General features: G+C 38.5%; 1 protein-coding gene across 4 annotated transcripts in view; it reads right to left on the bottom strand.

The window, feature by feature from the left end:
- The window catches only part of OTOGL (otogelin like), a 172,905-nt gene extending 155,888 nt beyond the window's left edge, over positions 1–17,017 (bottom strand). For 3 of the 4 annotated variants that reach the window (XR_011534854.1, XR_011534856.1, XM_070600664.1), the window contains exon 1: positions 16,610–16,744. The gene's annotated coding sequence lies outside the window, so the exon portion shown is untranslated. Of the gene's footprint in view, positions 1–16,609 lie in introns of all 4 variants that reach the window. The other variant, XM_070600665.1, reaches the window with a different exon arrangement.
- Positions 17,018–19,143: the final 2,126 nt, after the last annotated feature.

Here is a 19,143-nt window from a genome sequence, read left to right as displayed (position 1 = left end):
GACTCGTCAGTGTATAAATCATATCAAAGCACATTATTCAAAAGATTAGTTATAACAGCCTGAAGAACCTTTTATAAACATCAAACTCCTTTTTAAAAGTTATATTCTGAGATATAGAAAGGAGAGTGAGTGTCTACTTGCTGGCTGCATTAAAAGAAATTACATTAAAAAGAAAAATGAGGTTTTTGGAACACATTTTCTAAACAGCAGGGTTAAGCCAGATGATTTTGAGAAGGCATTTGATTGGGGGAAAAAATTTTAAAGGCCTGATTATTTCACTGTTATTTTAGTCTGACTCACATAATTCTGTTGCTTGTTACTTATACTGCTTTACCATTTTGGAGAATTTTTCCTCATTTCTAGTAGGAAAACAAGCAACAGTTTTATTCATTTTATATAACATTTAAGATTTAGGCAAAAACCTGAGCAAAATAAATCAGTATTACTTTTCTCATCAGAAAACATAAATGTAAATGCTATACTAAATATAATTTTAGAGTGCTCTCTGGTATAATATTATATAAGGGAAAACTTTTCTTATTTAGGCAACAAATATTTATTATAATGTTGTCACATTATTCTTAGTAGAATTCAAAATTTGTCATTGCTCAAAAGATCCAGAACATAGTACTCTGATTATGTTTCTGGTCAGGGCAACTAGAAAGGAGTAGTTTTATTTTTTCTATATGAATCAGTCTTAAGTTACTCTTGGTGACTTAAGGTGACTCTGTTGGGTGATTTAATTTGCAATAAGAAGATCTGGCTTCATTGTCAGGTGGATGGTAGCTGGTGGATTCACTTAAGGTTCTTTAGTTGCAAGTATCAGAAACTTACTCTGGCCAACTTAGGCAAAAGGACAATTATCAGAAGGTTGTTGGAGATTTTACGGAACTAATAGGAAGATTGAAGAATCATGTTTAGGTTTTGTAGTACGTACATATACCAAATCATTACATTAAACTTACACAATGTTATACATCAATTATATCTCAATAAAGCTGAGGAACAAAAGAATTATGCTTAGTAAAATGAATATTAGATTATCACCTAAGACAAGTGAATTCCAATTGTTTCATATTTCCTTACAAAAACTCTGCTTAAGATTTGAAGTCCCCTGAGTGTCTGATTGGGTCACATGCCTCACCCTTGGCTATCCAGAAGGTGTTTCAAGGGACACCTCGGCTGCCATTACTAGCTTTCCAAACTTCCATACACTTGGGGGAACATAATTCCCAAAAGAAAATCGGTGTTGCTAGGAAGAGGAAATAGATGCTAGACAGCTAAAACAATAAAGCTTTGCTACACTGCTTATTGAATTTTGTCTGTGCCATCACTAACTCCATCAATATAAGAGAAAGACAACTACTTCTCTGGGTCTCAGTTTCCTGTTTTGTAAAACGAGGAGACTCCATTAGTTGACTTCAGATTTCCTTTCTATATTTCACATTCACCTTTACTCCTTAGGCAAACAGTGAAGCTCCCTTTGGAAAATGCATCCATCTAGACAAAGGGACCTCTCCGAGCCCATGTAGTTGTCAGTCCTCACCATCCCTGCCTCTCAGTTATGCTCAAGTCTTCAGAGGACATCTGCAGCTTTCTGGCACTCGCACTTGTCCAAGTCTCCAGAACGCAGTGGATCTCACTTGGAGGATTTAAAAGTCAAGTACATTTTACTCCAGCACACGTGAGGATGAGTTCTGTTGTCTGAAATATAACATTTCCTTTACTGAAGAGTAGATGTTCCAGGAAATACTTGCCAAAGTTAAGAATAAGATTCTTTAAATTATTTTCTGCTTAAAATGAAGTTCTGAAGTTCCTTTCACAAAAATAAGACTTATTTATCTTAACAAAGAAAAGGCCTGGTGCTCCATCTAGAGGACGTTCTGTATTTTCCGGATGAAGGGGTTTGGAGGGACCCTTAGTGACGCCCAGTCCTCTACGTCTTGCTGTGCTCATCTCACCGACGAATCCCATACCGCGCAACGGGGTGGCCATTTCCCTTATCTCCCAATTTCAACTACTTGCTGAATAATAACTTTCTTTTTTACTCATGAAATATTTGGGTACATACTATGTACTCACTGTGCTTACTTTTGGGAGTCTCATGATTAAAACAATTTAAACATAATTTCTAACAACCACTTACAAGTTTATTATCATTTTCATCAACTATCAGAAGGTTTTCTTTTTAATTTGACAGATATTTCCCCTAATTTAAAATATAATAATACATTGGACAAAAATATACATGTCCTTTTTCCCTTAGAATTATACAGCACTTTCCTTCAAAAAGACCTGCCCTTTAAGAGAATGTACCATTTTTATTTTTAGTGACAAGAGTTTCAGTTGGGTAATGCTTCACAGAACGTTGGAGAAACTTCCTTTTTTTGTAAAATCCAGGATCTTATTTTAGTGAAAGCAATGTTTGCAGCATGGCAATTCACTTTTAACCAAATGGAGCACACACATAGCCTCTATTTTCCCATAAAATTCTGTGAGAAAGTAAGGTCATATGGTGAAGCAAAAAAGGAGGGACTAGAAATAAGGATCTGGGAGAGAATCCTGGGAGGGGTTGGCTGGCTGATCTTGGCCTGTGGCCATCTCTGTCAGGACAGTGTAGCTAACCACAGCGGGACAAGCAGCCTGGGCCCTCATGTTACTGCACTGGTTTTGTTAGAGGTAGAAAGCAACGACACAGCAAGGTCTGTGAGAACGGAAGCATCACTGAGCAAAAAGTTTTACTCTGGGGTCTGACTTGTTACAGGGGTCTCATCAAAAAGTTCACCAGGTCCTCAGGGTATCCAAGAGAGAAAAACAATGTATCAGAACTTCCAAGACACACAGGCCAGGGAAGCAGATTTTCCCATAGAAGGAAAGAGCCAGGGGGAGCGGACTCAGTCTCCTTACCTCTTTCACAAACAATTTGCTACATATTCTTGAAAATAAATTGTGGTCCTTCTAATGGATGGCTAATGTAGTAATTTATGCAGAGAGATGAGTTTCTTGAAAGCAAATCTGGACGAAATTTTATTTTAGAATTCCTTCATTGAAATGGAAACCTTGTTTAAGCGCACTATAGTATTTAAAGCCGGTACAGCAGTCCCTGTACCCTCTCTTGCCATGTGAACAGAGACCAGGATAATTTGGTCAGTGTCTCAGAGCTAGTGAGTAGCAGAGCTGGGACCCTCCCAGTGGCTGACTCCGTGCCATCATTCCTCCACATCTGTTACAATGTAGTCATTATAAAACTACTTTAACACCAAAGCCCTTACAGAACCACTTGCTGATAAAATCTTAATATCTCATCTCACTAAGAGGTCAACTGTTGGGATGCAGCATTCTTATTTTGAAGGAGAAATGACAGAACAAAACTTTATAAATTGTAACCAAATTTGGTTCTTTTGAGTAAATTTGAATATATTAAGAAACACAGTAAAGGGTTTTCAAAAATTCACTTAGTGCTTCCCTGCCTTGTTCCAAAACAGTATGTGGGCAGAATCCAATTATTTTAAAGTCATAATATAAAAACAAATTTAAGGATGTGGTATGGCCAGGGTGGATCTGTCCTAGAAGGTAAAGAGAGAGTGGCCTCCCACCTAGGGATGAAACTACCCTTGTCTCCGCCCAGCCCCCTCCCTGATGCTCTAAGAACTGGCCTGCCCAAGGTGGGGAGATGGCTTCCTCTGTGCACTGCAGCCTCACCAAGGCCGGCACCTCACCAGCCTGGGAAAAGCCTGAAGGATACAGTAAAGAAAGAACTATTTTTAAAAAGGGGCCACTAAGAATACTAACACTAAACGAAACTTGGATTGATTCTAAAACTGAGGAGCAACGGTTCGCTTTCCCCATGGTTTTGGCAAAAGATAAAGTCATGACTAGATTCTTCCCAAACTACGAATATTAATTTGATGCCAGTGATAACCTGGATGCCCAAAAGGAAAAGTAGACATCAGCTTTAATTATTTTTTATGCTTCTTTGAATTTCCTTTTATAACTTCTAAGCATTAAAATATTCAAAAAATAGCACTAATTGAAGCGTGTATTTTACTGGACTGGGGAGGCTCTTCGGTGGGTCACTTAAGATTCGAGACACGTCCTGCTCCTAAATAAATAGCTCAGCAAATATCAGTGTGCCATCGAGCAGCCTAATAAGTCACATCCAAATGTAATTTCAGTGACAATACTTGCTATTAATGCCATTATGTGCCAAAATAAATCATAAAAACAACAGCATTGTCAGATGCCCAAATTACAAAGACAGAGTCTATAATGTTTCAACCTGCTATAAAAACAGTGCTAGAGGAGCTGTGGCCAGCCCATCAAGAGGCCTGTCAACCTGCATCCCCTACTTCCGATCACCCAAGCTACACTGAAGGTCTAGTCAAACCTCAGGGAGTAGTAGAATCCAGATTTGGTGAGTCTTTCTATTATAGTCAGCTAGTTTCTATCTCTACTGAGCCTCTTCCCACATTTCTATCTGATTGTTTAGCTTCACCTCGAATTATTTCTAAGCAAAGAGGACCACCCTAGCAGAAAGATAGGAATCCATAGGCTTGCTGTCCTTGTGGAATAATGTGGTCCAGGTGCATCAAATAGTGGTTCCCAAACCCAGCCTGCATATTTAGAATTCGCTTGGAGAGCCCCAACCGGACGAATGAAATGCTGCTTTCTGGGTGTGGGACCCAGGCGTTAGTATTTTGTTTTTTAGGCTCCCCAAGCTATTCTAACGCAGCTTTGTGGATGGAGACACTCTCTGGCGAGCATTCAATGATACTGACTTTTGCAATCAATCCCTTTTGGTCATCCAAACAAACATATTCCAGTTTTAGAAGCCACCTAGAAATTTACTTCTTCCAAGAAATGAATTAACACTAAACAATTTTTGCTAAAGGGGGCAGGAGAGGTTAAAGGAAAAGCAAGAGCAGAAGAAAGCCAATTTCATTCTTATGAGACTTAACCAATTTCCCAGCTGCTGGGTCTTGTTTGGTCAATTGGTCAAAATTGGATTCTCTTTGTTTTACTAAGAAGCACGCTTGCTATCTATGCTTCAAAGAAAATAAACATTAAAGTTGAAGACAGTGTTGAGTAAAAAGATTATTCAACTGGGACTCACAAAATCTGGATCACGTTTAGCAGTTAATAGTTGTGGGACATGGGACCTTGAACTTCTCACTCTATGTCTCATTTTCCCATCAGAAAAATGGAAGGATATACTTCTTTCTTCCAAACTCTTTATTAATCTCAGTATCTATTTGTGATCAATTGATCAAAATATCTTAAAGGATGCATTGTTCTTCACATTGCCAAAAGTGGTGGTAGACTTTTTCCCTATGTACTTATATGATATTAGATTAGAGAGATCAAATTATAAAATCCTTAGAAGATTAAAAACAAATAAAATAATTAAAGCAGAGCTGTGGGAAAGCTTTACTCAGACTAAAGTACTGAAACGTCTGTGAAGGATCGATTGTTTATGATCCTGTTCTCTGGAGACTAAAATTCTTTGGATACACCAGATGGTTTTATTTATACAGCAAAAGTTCAGCTCTAGTGAGGTGCTGCTTGCAAATTCACACACAAATAAAAGAAACTGTATTTATGGATGTGTACATATCCTTGCTCGCAAGAGGGATTTTCCTTTGTTTCTTATGGACCTTTGAGCAAAGTTTATATTTACAATGTTAAGGAGAAGGCACACCATATTGAAAAGGAACAGCAGTCTCCCAATATAGTAAGGTAATCCACAGAACCTAAAATTTCACACAGGAAAGTTGCAGACTTTTGTGGATCTCCTCTATCCAAATGTGGGACAAATCTAATTTAATTCCCTCTTTGATGTTCATATACAATCTTATCTTCTCAAATAGCATTACTGAAAATGAAAAAGAAACTCCAACCCTCTTCCCATCTGAGTATTTCAAGCTGCATCCTGTGTCCACTCCTGGCACTGAGTCAGTCTTGTCAGCCCAATTTAGAGCACGTGGCAGTGATCCAACTCATTGTGGCTGTTTGTGGTCCCTGGATCGGGTTTCAAAAAAGAAGGGGCAGCAATCCGGTGACCTTCTCAAGATAGTAGAGAGCAACTCTAGTCATGACTGACACCTGATCTTTTTGCTAACATTAGCTCGTAATCAAAGATAGTGCCAAGATTGCATCAGACGCCAGCCTACAAACCTTTCCGTCCTCCTCCAAGAGGTGTGGAGCATCCTGTCACCCGCTGAGTTTCGGTTTTGGAATGCCTTTCCCTTTCAGATCCAAGGAAGTTTGGTTTTATTGACATTTGAGATAAAGCCCAAGGCCTGCCTTAATTGAGCTTTCCTGTTATTTTTACAGTGCATGCTTATTACTATTCACTGTCTTCATACCTGGTGAGGTTCAATGTGATTCATAACAAAGAATGGTTATAAAGCTCTAAAATGAACAACCCTAGACATTCATATCATAATCAAGAGACCTCATTCACTTGGGATCTTTTTCTGTGCATCTCTCAGCCTGCCATCCTTTCTTAAAACTGTGACCACCACTCTTCCTGGGCTCTGAGTCATCTTCCCTCTCTACTTCTGCTGGATCTTCAAGAATGGCTGAGGTGGAGTCCCAAACTGGGAACCCAGCAAGATCTACAGAAGTACGCTGTACCTCCTAGACCAGGCCCCATTATTTCTTACTTGACCAAGTACCCAGTCTCAGTGTGAAGGAATGACCTTGCCACTTGCCTCAGTAGCCCTTAAATCAGGAAGCTGCCCTTAACCTTACAGGGGCTTTAGGGGATACTAGTTCTTTGCTCATCCTAGCTTTTACATAAAAGTCTGTGTTGAGGCCTGAAGATTTTTGGAGCTCTGGAAATGTTCAAAGTAACTGTTGGCTTTATTCCAGCTCTGAGTTTACACATAATATATGATTTGAATCAGTAGAGATCCAAGTTTTCTATACAGAATTTTATCTTCTTTTCATCTCCCTAAACAAACAATCTTTGAAGCTAGATAAAATGAGAAAAGAGGATGGAATTATTTCACCCTGCCTTGTTTGTTTTCATGAGGGTTCTAACCAAAAGGAAAAGATGAGTCATCCAGCATCATTCCCTATTTGGTGGTTTGAACTCTGGGCTATTTTAACCAAAAGAGGGCAGCACTCCATGAGTTTTGAATTCACAGAAGGAAAAACTCCAGTTTTTATTTGAACTCTTTACCTTAAGCAAGGCACGCACCCTGTGTGGCATGGAATACACTGACGAATAAGACACAGCTGTAAACATGCTGGAACTGGAGAAGAAGAAAGCACCAGGGTAGCAGTTAGAATATAGCTATGTGTTGAGAAGTAGTGAAAGATAAATCTGGAAATAAAGAATGAGATTAGATTGTGAGGGTCCCTTGACTATCAAGCTTTTGTCCTTTATTTGAAATGAAATGGGGAGCCTCCCAAAGTTTTTGAGCAAGTGGGTAATAGGATTAGAACCCTGTTTGGGGAAGATACATCTGATATGGATGTATTGGATAGATTGAGATGGGGTGAGACAAATTGCAGAGGGAAAAACAACAGATAGGAAAATAATACAAAGGGCATCCAAGAAGTGACAAAGATCTAAACCAGAAGGACAGTGGTAAGAATGGACCAGTGAGAGCTGATGGGAAAGGCACTGCAAAGGAGGAAAGAATGTTTTTATGGAGTAGACATAGGGAGAAAGGAACCAAGATAAACTCTAAATTTTACATATAAGAGTTGGGCACATGGTAGAACCTTTAACCAAAATTAGGAAGACAGGAGAAAAGACTTTTTCAAAACATTTTCCCTTAGGGAAGAGTGAAACATTACTATGTTGCCAAGATGCAAGAGGTGCATGGTGAAATACAGGAACAACATGACCCCAGGGACGATTCTGGAAAGAAGAAGTAGCCCAAAATGTTCATTTGAATATCTGGCCCACTTGTATATAACAGTGTTGGACCTTTTTGCCTATGTTTCTATGTTCTATTCGCTTTATATGACTCTCCTTATTTGCCCTTTTATTTTAATCTCTTTATATCTGTATCCTATGGTAGTGGCACCTCAAATCCTTTTGTGAATGAACTGGGATAAGAATCAATTAATCAATCCTCATTACTTCATTTTTCTACACACACTGCAAGGACACAGGCATCTGCAGCGAGCTCGTAGGCTCCTTATGTAAAACACATACCACTAACATTTACTGAGAACTAATGTGCTTGGCACCAAACTAAAAGCTTTGTACACATCACTTCATTTAATCCTATGATTCATAAAACAATTTTATGAGGTCATTCCATTATCCCATTTTACATATGAGGAGATTGACACAATGAAGTTAATTATAATATAGCAAGTAAGAGGCAGAGCTCGCACTATAACCAGGCAGTCCGACCTCAGAGTCAATGTCCCTGAACTACCCTGACCCACTGCCTCTCTGAGCAGATTGTCCTTATCATTGTGTCATCCCTATTCTCCCAGTTTCCTGTATGTTCCCTGTTCCACTTTAGGATGTCACTTTCTCATGTTGAAAGAACATTGGCCTCCAGAGCCAGTGTCTTCAACCAGGAAGCTTGGTTGGCTCTATGTATAGAGTATGAATTAGCAGGCTTAAGAAAAAGCACACTACTTCGTTTTTCTAAAATTGAATTAAGTCTGCCTCTGGGCCTCACAGATCAGGATAAATAAGTGATAGCCCGATACCAGTCATTTGGGAGACTCAATTCCTCCTTCTATGAAATCATACAAGAATCCTGGACTTACAAGATGTCAGAAAAAATAAAACAGAGAGGCCAAGGACTCATGCTTACTTTTGGCTCTCTCAGCCATCCAATTTGCCTGAAATTAAGCATTACGCATGGCCATGTCTTTTACAACTGCCCATGTGTTGATAACTACCACGTCTATAGCTTCAACCCACTTTCTTGTCTTGAGCTCCAGATCAATATATGTAATTGCTTGTAGCTAAGTCCACAAACACTACAAATTGAGCACGTCTAAAACTAAACTAAACTCATTTTTTCCTAATATACCCCTCCAACCACCATCCTGTTTCCTTTTCTATTTCCCATTTTAGGGGATGACATAATTACCCACGTAGTTTCCCAAGACCAAAAATAACTGGAGCCATCTTAAGAGTCCCACTTCTTTGAATCTTACATCTAGAATTTCAAGTCTGAGGAACCATAGATCACCAAACCCTAGGATTATACTGTCTTAAATTGTTGATGGTCACCTTTCTAGATAGATAGATAGATGATAGACAGAGAGATATATGTATACACACATACATACATATGTAGAAAGAGATACATAAGTATACACACATACAGATTTTATTACTGCATTAGTAAGACTGTCATCTCCAATTTGAGCTGTTGCGCTAATAACTTAATTGATCTCTCCAAGGCCATCATGTGTGTTTGCACTCTGCACAATCACCACACTTGAGATTGCTGATGAAAGCACCATTTTCATTATAGGCATTATAAATTTACATATTTTTTACAAAAATTTTCTCACTTCACAGTAAAATGTCTGTTTTAAGGTAATCAGTGATGTGAATATTTTCCAACAAATAAAGTACCTTGAAAAAGTGTACCCTTTTCTAATTTGCATAAAAGTTCCACATAGGCTAACAGTAGCCTTGGGTCTCCCTGCTTCTAGATGTTTCCTCCAAGCCATTCATGAGCTGCTGCATAGTGATCTTTCCAAATGCAAACTTTATCATGATTTTCCTTCAGTGGAGTACAAAAATCTTCATTATCTGCTTCAACCTACCTGCCAAGGTGAACTTTATGCTTCAACCATCCTGAGCTTTGTCACAATTACTCATAGGCATCATTGCACATCTCTGTGCATGCAATTCTTTCAGCTTATAACACCAAGCCACCCGACTCCACCCCATTCTACCTGGAAAACATCTAACCTTCCCTCCAGACCAGTTCAAGCATTTCCTTCTCTTTGAAGCCTTCTCTTCTCCACCCTAGACAAGATGATTGCACTCTTTTTTTGTGCCTTCAACCTACCTCTACGTCAACTGATCACTCTGTAATACAATTATCTGTAATACAATTATTTATTTTTTAACTGATCTCTTATAATAAATCAAGAACTCCTTGGTTTAGTATAACTGTGTATTATTTAACTTTTCCTATAGTGATGCAAATTGGCATAAAGGGAATTCTGTGGTCAAACAACTGGCTCACTGGCCCTGCTGCCTGCTGTCTAGCATGCTCTTTGAGCTATGCTGCTGCCCACTGGAAAGCCTGCACTTTGAGCTGTGCTGCTTTGTGCTGCATTTGCTGAGTCCTACTGAGCATCTGTCATAGATTTAACTGATCTAAGTAGGAAGTTTTGATAACTAACACTTAGGGAGAGGAGTATGGAATTGGGGCCCTGGGTCATGTGTCTTGGATAGACTTATCTGTGTATCTCAGATTGAATCATGCGTCCAATTCCAGCATAAACTGTGACTGACACTAAGCTCAGGAGAGTAATTCTGACCCTGTTGACTATTCGTTGTATGTCTCAATCAGGCATTGACCCTAATTCTATAGAGAGCTCAAGAGAAAGGCTGATACTCTGTTGAATATACAGGCTCACTTACACTGTATTCAGACCACTTATGTTGGTCACCTATGTGAGCAAGAGTAGTTACCATGCAGCATGCTGCTTTCGCACTCCTAAAAGCAGACGGCTCATTAGGAGTGCCTTTGCTGATGCTATTGCTTAAGCCTCTATTGCCAGAAAATCCTGATCCTTGGGGCTCTACAGAAAACATCTATGGCAGTCCCATGGCACAACCAAGGTGTTAATTCAAAGTCAATGTAAACCTGGAGTCCTTAAACCCTATAAAGGAACCATTGCCATGAGGAGGCCCCTAATCCTGCTGACACTGATTAGAGACTCTTTAGAGGAAGAAACTTAAAATATGAGCAGGATAGAGAAGAGAATCCCCTACTCCCACTACAGTATATGTAATAACCACCACAAAAAACAAAAAACAAATGAAAAAACTTAGATATGGGGGAGAGGAAACAAAAAACTGGACAGAGGTATGTGATTTGACCTAATTGGAAATCCAAAACCCCAAACTAAAGGAATTTATACAATAAAAAGATAAGAGTTCTGATTGGCTTTTGGACCTCTACAACAGAGGACCTACTTTAACACCTGCCGAAATGTATGAATTGGCAAACTGTCATGACCTTAATCAATACTGGAATTCAAACATGAGATAGCACTAAATTTGAACAAGGTACCCCTTATACTCTGAGGAGAAAGTTTTACTAAACATAAAATAGAGGACAAATTCATATGCCCCACTTTAATCACCAGAAAAATTGCCTTGCCTAAATTCCTCATAGTCACGGCACACTGATGACATCCTTCTCCAAGGAGATTCCCTTGACACATTCATTCAGGACATGCAAATACTTACAAAGGAGCTCAAATAATAAGGATGGGCTATTGATGCATACATTGTACAAGGTCACAGCCCCTTGGTTAAATTCCTGAAAATTAGTGGGTAAGCCAAGGGCCACTCCAGCCCTGACAAGCTCAACATCTTTTAGGCCTTCTTGGGTTCTGAAAGCAACATATTCCTCATTTTAAAAAATTTTAAGCCTATTTATTCTGTTTCTCAAAAATTCACCCACCTTGAATGCAGCTCCCCACAACAAAAGACTCTAGAATCTTTCCAAAATGCAATACCATAGCACTTTCCTTAGTTTTCTCCCAAAGACCCCTCCATTGTAGAGGCTTTAGCAACCTCTAACGGAGTCTATGGACCATCCATGATGGCTATAAGTTGCCATGGACTTCTTGTGTTAGAAACTGCCTTCCTCAGCCACACTAGATTGCCCCATTAGAATGGCAATCACCATCTGCATACTGGGTCATCCTGGAAACAAAGGCTCTTAAGGCTTTGACCGTGACCCTCCATACTCAGCTTCCCGTTATGACTTGAGTTATGGAAGCAGCACCTTGCAAGCTCAGCAAGGCCACCAAGTCCTCCTTGCTTAAACAGAAATGGTATCCACAGGATGGAAGTAAACCCAGCCTTCTGGTATATCTCCCTTGCAGAAGAGCTTGTCCTCAGTCCCTCACTAGATACCACAGCTCTAGAGGAAGTCATACCTCTCAAAGATCCCTTGGCTACCTGAGGAGCCCCTTGGGAACAAGTGAGTGAACAGCAAAGATAGTTTGTATATTTTATGAGCAGTAGTGCCACCAACACATGATGGATGCTCACTGGAGAGCTGCTGCTTTAACTAGGATGTCCCAAATCATAGATGGGACTTAAGGGTCAACACAGTCCAAAACTTCATGCACTAGATGCCCTGGCCAACTGCTGGCACAATTTGCACATTTTTACAAACTCTTGAACCAATGTCATTGGTCTGTCCATCTAGTCCAGCAACAACAATTCCTTACTCAAGGTTACTTTTTTTAGAGTAAAGAACTCTGGGCATCTCTTGCTTCATAGATACCCAAAGTACAAATCAAGATCTCGCACGTCTTTTGCACATACTAAAGCTACAATATGAGGACTCACTAAAACACTCCTTATCCGCTTCAGAGTTCCAGACTTTAATGAAAGTAAGCAAGACACTCATTTCCTTTCTCAGAATACGCAATGCTGGGTTCTTGAAAAAGGCATTTAATGAAGCTTTTACCTCCCCTACTGGCCTCAGGCTACAGGGTTTATAGAATGTCTAATGACTGACTTAAACTCAAATTCAATTAAATGAAACATGGCACATTTCAGTCATCCGTCAAATAACAGGAGTGAGTTGTAATTAACAGTCTGATTCCATTTTTGATGTTTGACTGTTGAAAGCTTTCAAGCCTCATCACTCCAGCTTCCCCTTCTGTCCCACATGTGGGCAAGTTGATAAGAGAGCTCTCTCCTTTTGCTTCAGCAGGAAGTTCAAACCACGTAACCCTGCCCCAGAGAGTTGTTACTTTACCCCAGCCCCACCCCCTAATCACAATAAAAGCCAAGTCAGTTTCTTTGTCCCTGATCTCTCAAGCTATTTTCAGATCTGCCTGGGAGCCTGTCTTGCTCTGCTTAGAAAGCCTCACTGCGTGAGTAGTAAACCTTTTCACATCTACAATAATTTCTACATTCTACCTCAGGTCTCTATTGGGATGGGGGTCTTACCTGAAACTTCCACCTCAAAAGCAATAGTTAAAATAGAGTCATAATTTCCATACTAGAGAGAAGCAGCTTTCAAAATATAAATGTACAAATGCAAAAAGATAAGGGTAGCAGGAAGATTGAAAAAGTAATATTACTTCTGCTGCCAACAAAGTTGGACCAGATTTAACTTCCCAATTGAAACAACTAAAAACTTGTGCAAAACATGAGAAACAATGGACACCAATATTGGAAACACTGGACAATGATCGCTGAGGAAGGGGAAATAGTATGGTGAGCACTCCAATTGCCCAGTTTGCTGCTCGCATAGAGAGGGAGATTCCAGGCAATGTCTGGTAATCTCTCTGAGTTGAGGAGATAGGCTGAGAGATGGGGAGGCCAAGGCAGATAGAGTTTGCAAAGCAGAGTACTGAAGAAGGGAGAGCCGCACAGAGAGAGCTCCCCCGTAAATGTTCAGCTGAGTATTTGTTAGTGGATGCCTGTAAATATAAACTGCCTGATGCTGGCAAAAACAAAAACCACCAGAAAGGAACTGAGAGGACAATCTCCAAAAACTCACATAGGGCTAGGAATAGTTCGTGTTTCCATCAGACATAGTGGAAAAGCTTGTAATTTATAGGGCATTGGGTAAAGTACTCCGAAGAGTATTACCTCGGTAGTGGAACAAATTAATCCTAGACTAAATGTTGCTCTGATTCAACCTAACAAAGCTTAAAAGCAACCTCAAAAGGACACATATAATGTACGTAAGACCTGTACACTAAAAACTTCAAAACATTGCTGCAAAAACATCAAGGAAGATCTAAATAAATAGAGACATATACCATATTCATGGATCAGATGACTCGATATTGTTTAAATGTCATTTTTCCCCAAATTGATCTATAGATTAAATGCAATCCCCAACAAAATCCCAACACACTTTTTTGTAAAAATTCAAAGGATAGAGAATCACCAAAACAACTTCGATAAAGAAGAATGGAGTTGAGGCATTTATCCTTTTGGTTTCAAGACTTATTATAAAGTTACAATAACTAACACAGTGTGGTATTAGTGTAAAGATCGACAATGAGATCAGTAAAATGAAACAGAATACAGAAATAGACTGGTACATATATGATCAATTCGTTTCTAACAAAGGTGCCAAGGCAATTCAACGGGGAGATGATAATCATCTGAACAAATGGTGTTGGAACAATTGGATAGCCACATGATTAAGAAATGCACCTCAACCTTTACTTCACAACATAAACAAAAATTAGCTTGAAATGAGTCGCAGACCTTAAATTAAGAGCTAACATTTTTAGAAGAAAACTTAAGAGAAGATCATCATGTTGGATTTTGCAAAGATTTCTTAAATATAATGCAAAAGACACAAACTATAAAATCATTACATCTTATCAAATTTTAAAACTTTTACTCTTCAAAAAAATATTGAGAGAAAACATTTGAAAAACATATTTCTGAAAAACGACTTTTATCTAGAATATATAAACAGTTCTTATAACTCAATAAGAAAAACAACCAAGTAAAAAGATGGGCTAAACAACTGAACAGACTCTTATGGATGGCAAATAAGCAAATGAAAAAATTCTCAGCATCATTAGCCATTAGGGAAATGCAGATTAAGGTTAAAACGACTGATCGTACCAATTGTTGGCAACGACGGACAACAACTGAAATTCTCATACACGGCTACTAGAAGTGTAAAATGGGACAAAAACTTTGGAAAATACTTTGACAAATTCTTAAAAAGTTAAATGTACATCTACTATATGGCCCAACAGTTCCATTCCCAGGCTTTTATCCAAGAGAAATGAAAGCATCTATCCACACAAAAACTTATACAGAAATGTCTATAGATGATTTATTTGTAATAACCAGACACTGAAAACAACCCAAACTTCCATCAGTAGATGACCAGATCAACAAATTGAGGCATATTCATGTAATAGAATACTGCTCAGCAATAAAAGGAAAAACAATTGAAAGTGCAAGAACATGGATAGATGTCAAAAAAAAAGTATGCTAAATGAAAGAAATCAGACAAAAAAGAGAGCATACTGTATGTAGTTCATTTTTGTAAAATTCTAGATAATACAAACGAATCTATAGTGACAAAAAGCAGATCAGTAGTTCCTTAGGGAAGGGGTAGGGAGTCTTCAAGTGGGTAGGAGAGAGTGATTATAAAAAGGCGCAAGAAAACATTTGGAGATGATGGAAATGTCCATTATTCTGTTTGTAATGATGCTTTGATAGGTGTATACGTATGTTAAAATTTATCAAATTGTACACTTTAAATACGTGTAGTTTAATGCATATCAATTTTATCTCAATAAAACTTTTTTAAAATGATACCAGACCCTGGCAGAAGGTATTGTAGAAGCGAAATGGGGCTTCAGCAAATGCAGTGCAGTCTGAAAACATCTACATCTCGGACTATGAATATTCCTGTTAGAAGATAAACACTAGTCGTTCAGCTTTGGACAAAAATTATAGCAGAGTAGGAAACTGGGACTGCTACTTTCTTTTCTAGCTAAAATGTTCTTATCTCCTCAAATAAAGAATGGTCAGTAATTGTAGATATTGTAATTAGTCACCTACAAGCCTATATTTACTATTTAAAAGACCTATCTTTAAATTATTATAGCTTTATTTTGTGTCTTCAAAATCAGCCTCAATTCTTCCCAAGTCTTATTTTAAAGAACTCCATTCAGTCATTGTGAAAACAGATGTCTATATCTGAGTAGCCGCAATGAAACTTCAGTCTTTGTCTTGGTATAGACAAGGGCTACTCCTGACTGAACAAGCCAGGAGACCAGTCACCCTAGAATCAGTGCTGTCACTAGCCCCCAGACAAGGACCATACCCGAAGTGGAGTTGCCGAGCCACCCAGTCTGACGCAGGTGACAAAAGAAGAGTGCAACGTGAGAAAACTTAGAGGCAGAACCTGAGGATGCTTGGAAAGAAAGATTTGCTTTCCGAGATGAAGGACTACAAGTTCCTCTGCATAAAAATGCGAAGCATGCCTATTTCCTTCAGCTCTGTAATCTCTCTAAAGAGTCTTAATCAGAGAGGCCTCTAACAGAACAAGGCAATGCTCGAGGTTACTTCAGTAAATCCTCTTGGACCAACACTGGTTTACTCTTAGAGACATAGTTCAGTACATTTTCCTGTGTAAGAAGCTTTTGTTTTGAATAATATAATTTTATCAGTTGTTTTAATATGCCAATATTATTTTCAACTTGTATTCATCTAAGAGCTTCATACCTAAGGATAAGAAATTTGTATCTAACACTTTGAAGATAGATGTCTTCTGAAAGCCTTAATTTTCATATATAGATATTAAATTAAGCATTACATCACTTAATTCTACTACATAGATCTATGTCTGTGACTCAGATACTTCCACATTTTTTGTTTCCATTGAGAATGCATTTGGAGAATGGAAGACAGACTTACCAACTTTGTGGAAAACTGCTCTGTTCTTTAATGTCTTCTTCTATGTTCTTCTATGCATTTGGAGCCAAATTTGTATTTTTAATAAGAGATCCTTCTTTGTTCTTTGCCTCAACAGATTGGCAAATATTGATTAATTTTTCTTCATTTTGAAAACTTTTCCAAGTATTCTACGTGTGTTTGTTTGCTTGCTTTTTTACCACGTCTGAATTTCCTTCATCCTTAGCATTAACTGAAGATGAACTACAAGTCCAGTGCCATGGTAAGTAATGATAGGTGGGCAACACGTGGATAAAAAAGATTAATTAATCTATACCCTCAAGGAGTATTCTAATCTAGTGGATGTATGCATACAAATAAATCACATGTGATGAAGTGTCTTTCTTTCTTCTCACTGAAATCAATGGGAAGCTGAAAAGAAACACAGAAATTTGGAAAGGTAACTAAACATAGTATCTTCCAAGATTAAGCTAACAGAGCTGGGAGATACGTAAAAGAGAGGTTATGAATCTTATAAGGTAGAGATTGATAAGAGCTTAACCTGAATAGTATAAGATGACTTTTAAAAATGCTCAGGGAAGTCAGAAAAAATAAGATAGGAAAAAGCAAGCAAGTCAATTCTAGGAGGCATTCCCAATGTCCTCCCACTCCCCTCCTGACCTGCAGCACTGGCAGCACCCACCTCCCCAGAGCCAGCCCACGAGAAGACCAATGACTCCCATTGCCAAATCTTCACCTGTATGATTTGAAAGATATAAAGGCAAGGGCCTTGGTAACCGCTGGGAGAAGAGCTGTGACTCGGAACAGGAGGAAAACAGAGACTTGGAGGTGGACAAGAGAAGTGAGAAAAAGACAAAAACATGATGTGTTGGAGGGAAGAGCACTGGTAGAGGAAGAAAGAGAAGGAGAATTACAGACAGAAGATGGATTTTTATTTGGTACATGGGGATGAGTTAGACAACGGGGTACAACATGTAACTTTTCACAAACATGCCCAAGGTGTACGCTCTAGATTTTTATCACTAGAAGCATTGATCAAAGAACTGTTTGAACATTCTTCAGGATTCTGTGTTTATGTTTAGCTGGCAAAGAAGAGTCAGTAGATGCCGCCTCCACCACAACGACAGACCTCGGTACATTGAGCACCTGTAGGAGTAATAGAGTACAGAAAGAAATCATTCAGGGAAATACCACAATCAGAGAATTTGCAAAACTGTCTCCTCTGACCATTGTTTGCCTTACCCAGAGTTAAGCTACCAATGCTCTTTTGGGCCCAAAGAAAAAGAGTTATAGTTGGAAATTACTATAAAGCAATAGTTATTAAATCACATAAGAGAAGCATAATATACTTTGGGAGCTCAAAGACGGAGAAATCCCTTCTCATTATGGTGATCAGGGAAAGCCTCATGAAGAATATGACATTTGAGGAGGATAAGACTGACAGATTGAACTAGGAAAAACGGCATTCCTAGTAAAGGAGACAGCAAAAGCAGAAAATCACACAAGTGTGGCTAGAACACAAGATACATGAGGGAAGTCTTAGAAGATGAGGCAGCAAAGATAGAATTAGAAAATATTCTGGACTAAATAAAACAAAGCTTGTGAGATGCAACCAAAGCAGTTCTTAGAGAAAAACTTACAGCATTAAATGCTTATCTTAAAAAGAAGAAAGGTCTAGTTTCTGCCATAAGAGACTAGAAAAGCAAACTAAATCCAAAGCAAGCAGAAGAAAGGAAATAAAGATAAGAGCAGAAAGCAATAAAGATGAAAAAAGAAAAACAATAGAGATATTTATAGAACCAAAAGACAATTCTTCAAAAAGATCAATAAAATTGATAAACCACTAACCAAATTGACAAAGAATAAAAGAAACACAAATTATTAATGTAAATAATGAACTAATAAGTCACTACAGCCCCCACTGACCTTGAAAGGATAATAAAGGAATACTATGAGCAAGTCTATGCTCCAAAATTGGTTAGGTAAAATGGGCCAACTTTTTGAAATAGGCAGTCTACAAAAACTAACTCAAAAAGAAACAGATAACCTGGATAGTCATATATCTATTAAAGAAATCAAATTCAAAAAATTCCAACAAAGCAAATTCCAAGCCCAAATGGTTTCACTGGTAAATTCTACCAAATTTTTGAGGAATAAATACCACCAATGCTACACAATCTTTTCCAGAAAGAAAGAAGTGGAGATCACACTTTCAAACTAACTTTAGTAGGCCAGCATTACTCTGATACCAAAGTACAAGGAAATAAAACTAGAGAACAATACTCCTCATGATTTAGACACAAAAATCTTCAAGAAAACATTAGCAAATTGAATCTAGCAACGTTTTAAAAAGATAACACATCATTACTGAGTGGGGTTTAGCCTGGGAGTGAAATGCTGGTTCAACATTCAAAAATCAATGTAATGTTGGGGCTGGCCCCGTGGCTGAGTGGTTAAGTTCGCGCGCTCCGCAGACATGGCACTGCTCATCAGACCACGCTGAGGCAGCGTCCCACATACCACAACTAGAAGGACCC

Source organism: Equus przewalskii, chromosome 29, assembly GCF_037783145.1.
Source record: "Equus przewalskii isolate Varuska chromosome 29, EquPr2, whole genome shotgun sequence".
NCBI lineage: Eukaryota > Metazoa > Chordata > Mammalia > Perissodactyla > Equidae > Equus > Equus przewalskii.
The sequence above is the reverse complement of the archived record's forward strand: the minus strand, read 5'-3'. Positions and strand labels throughout refer to the sequence as shown.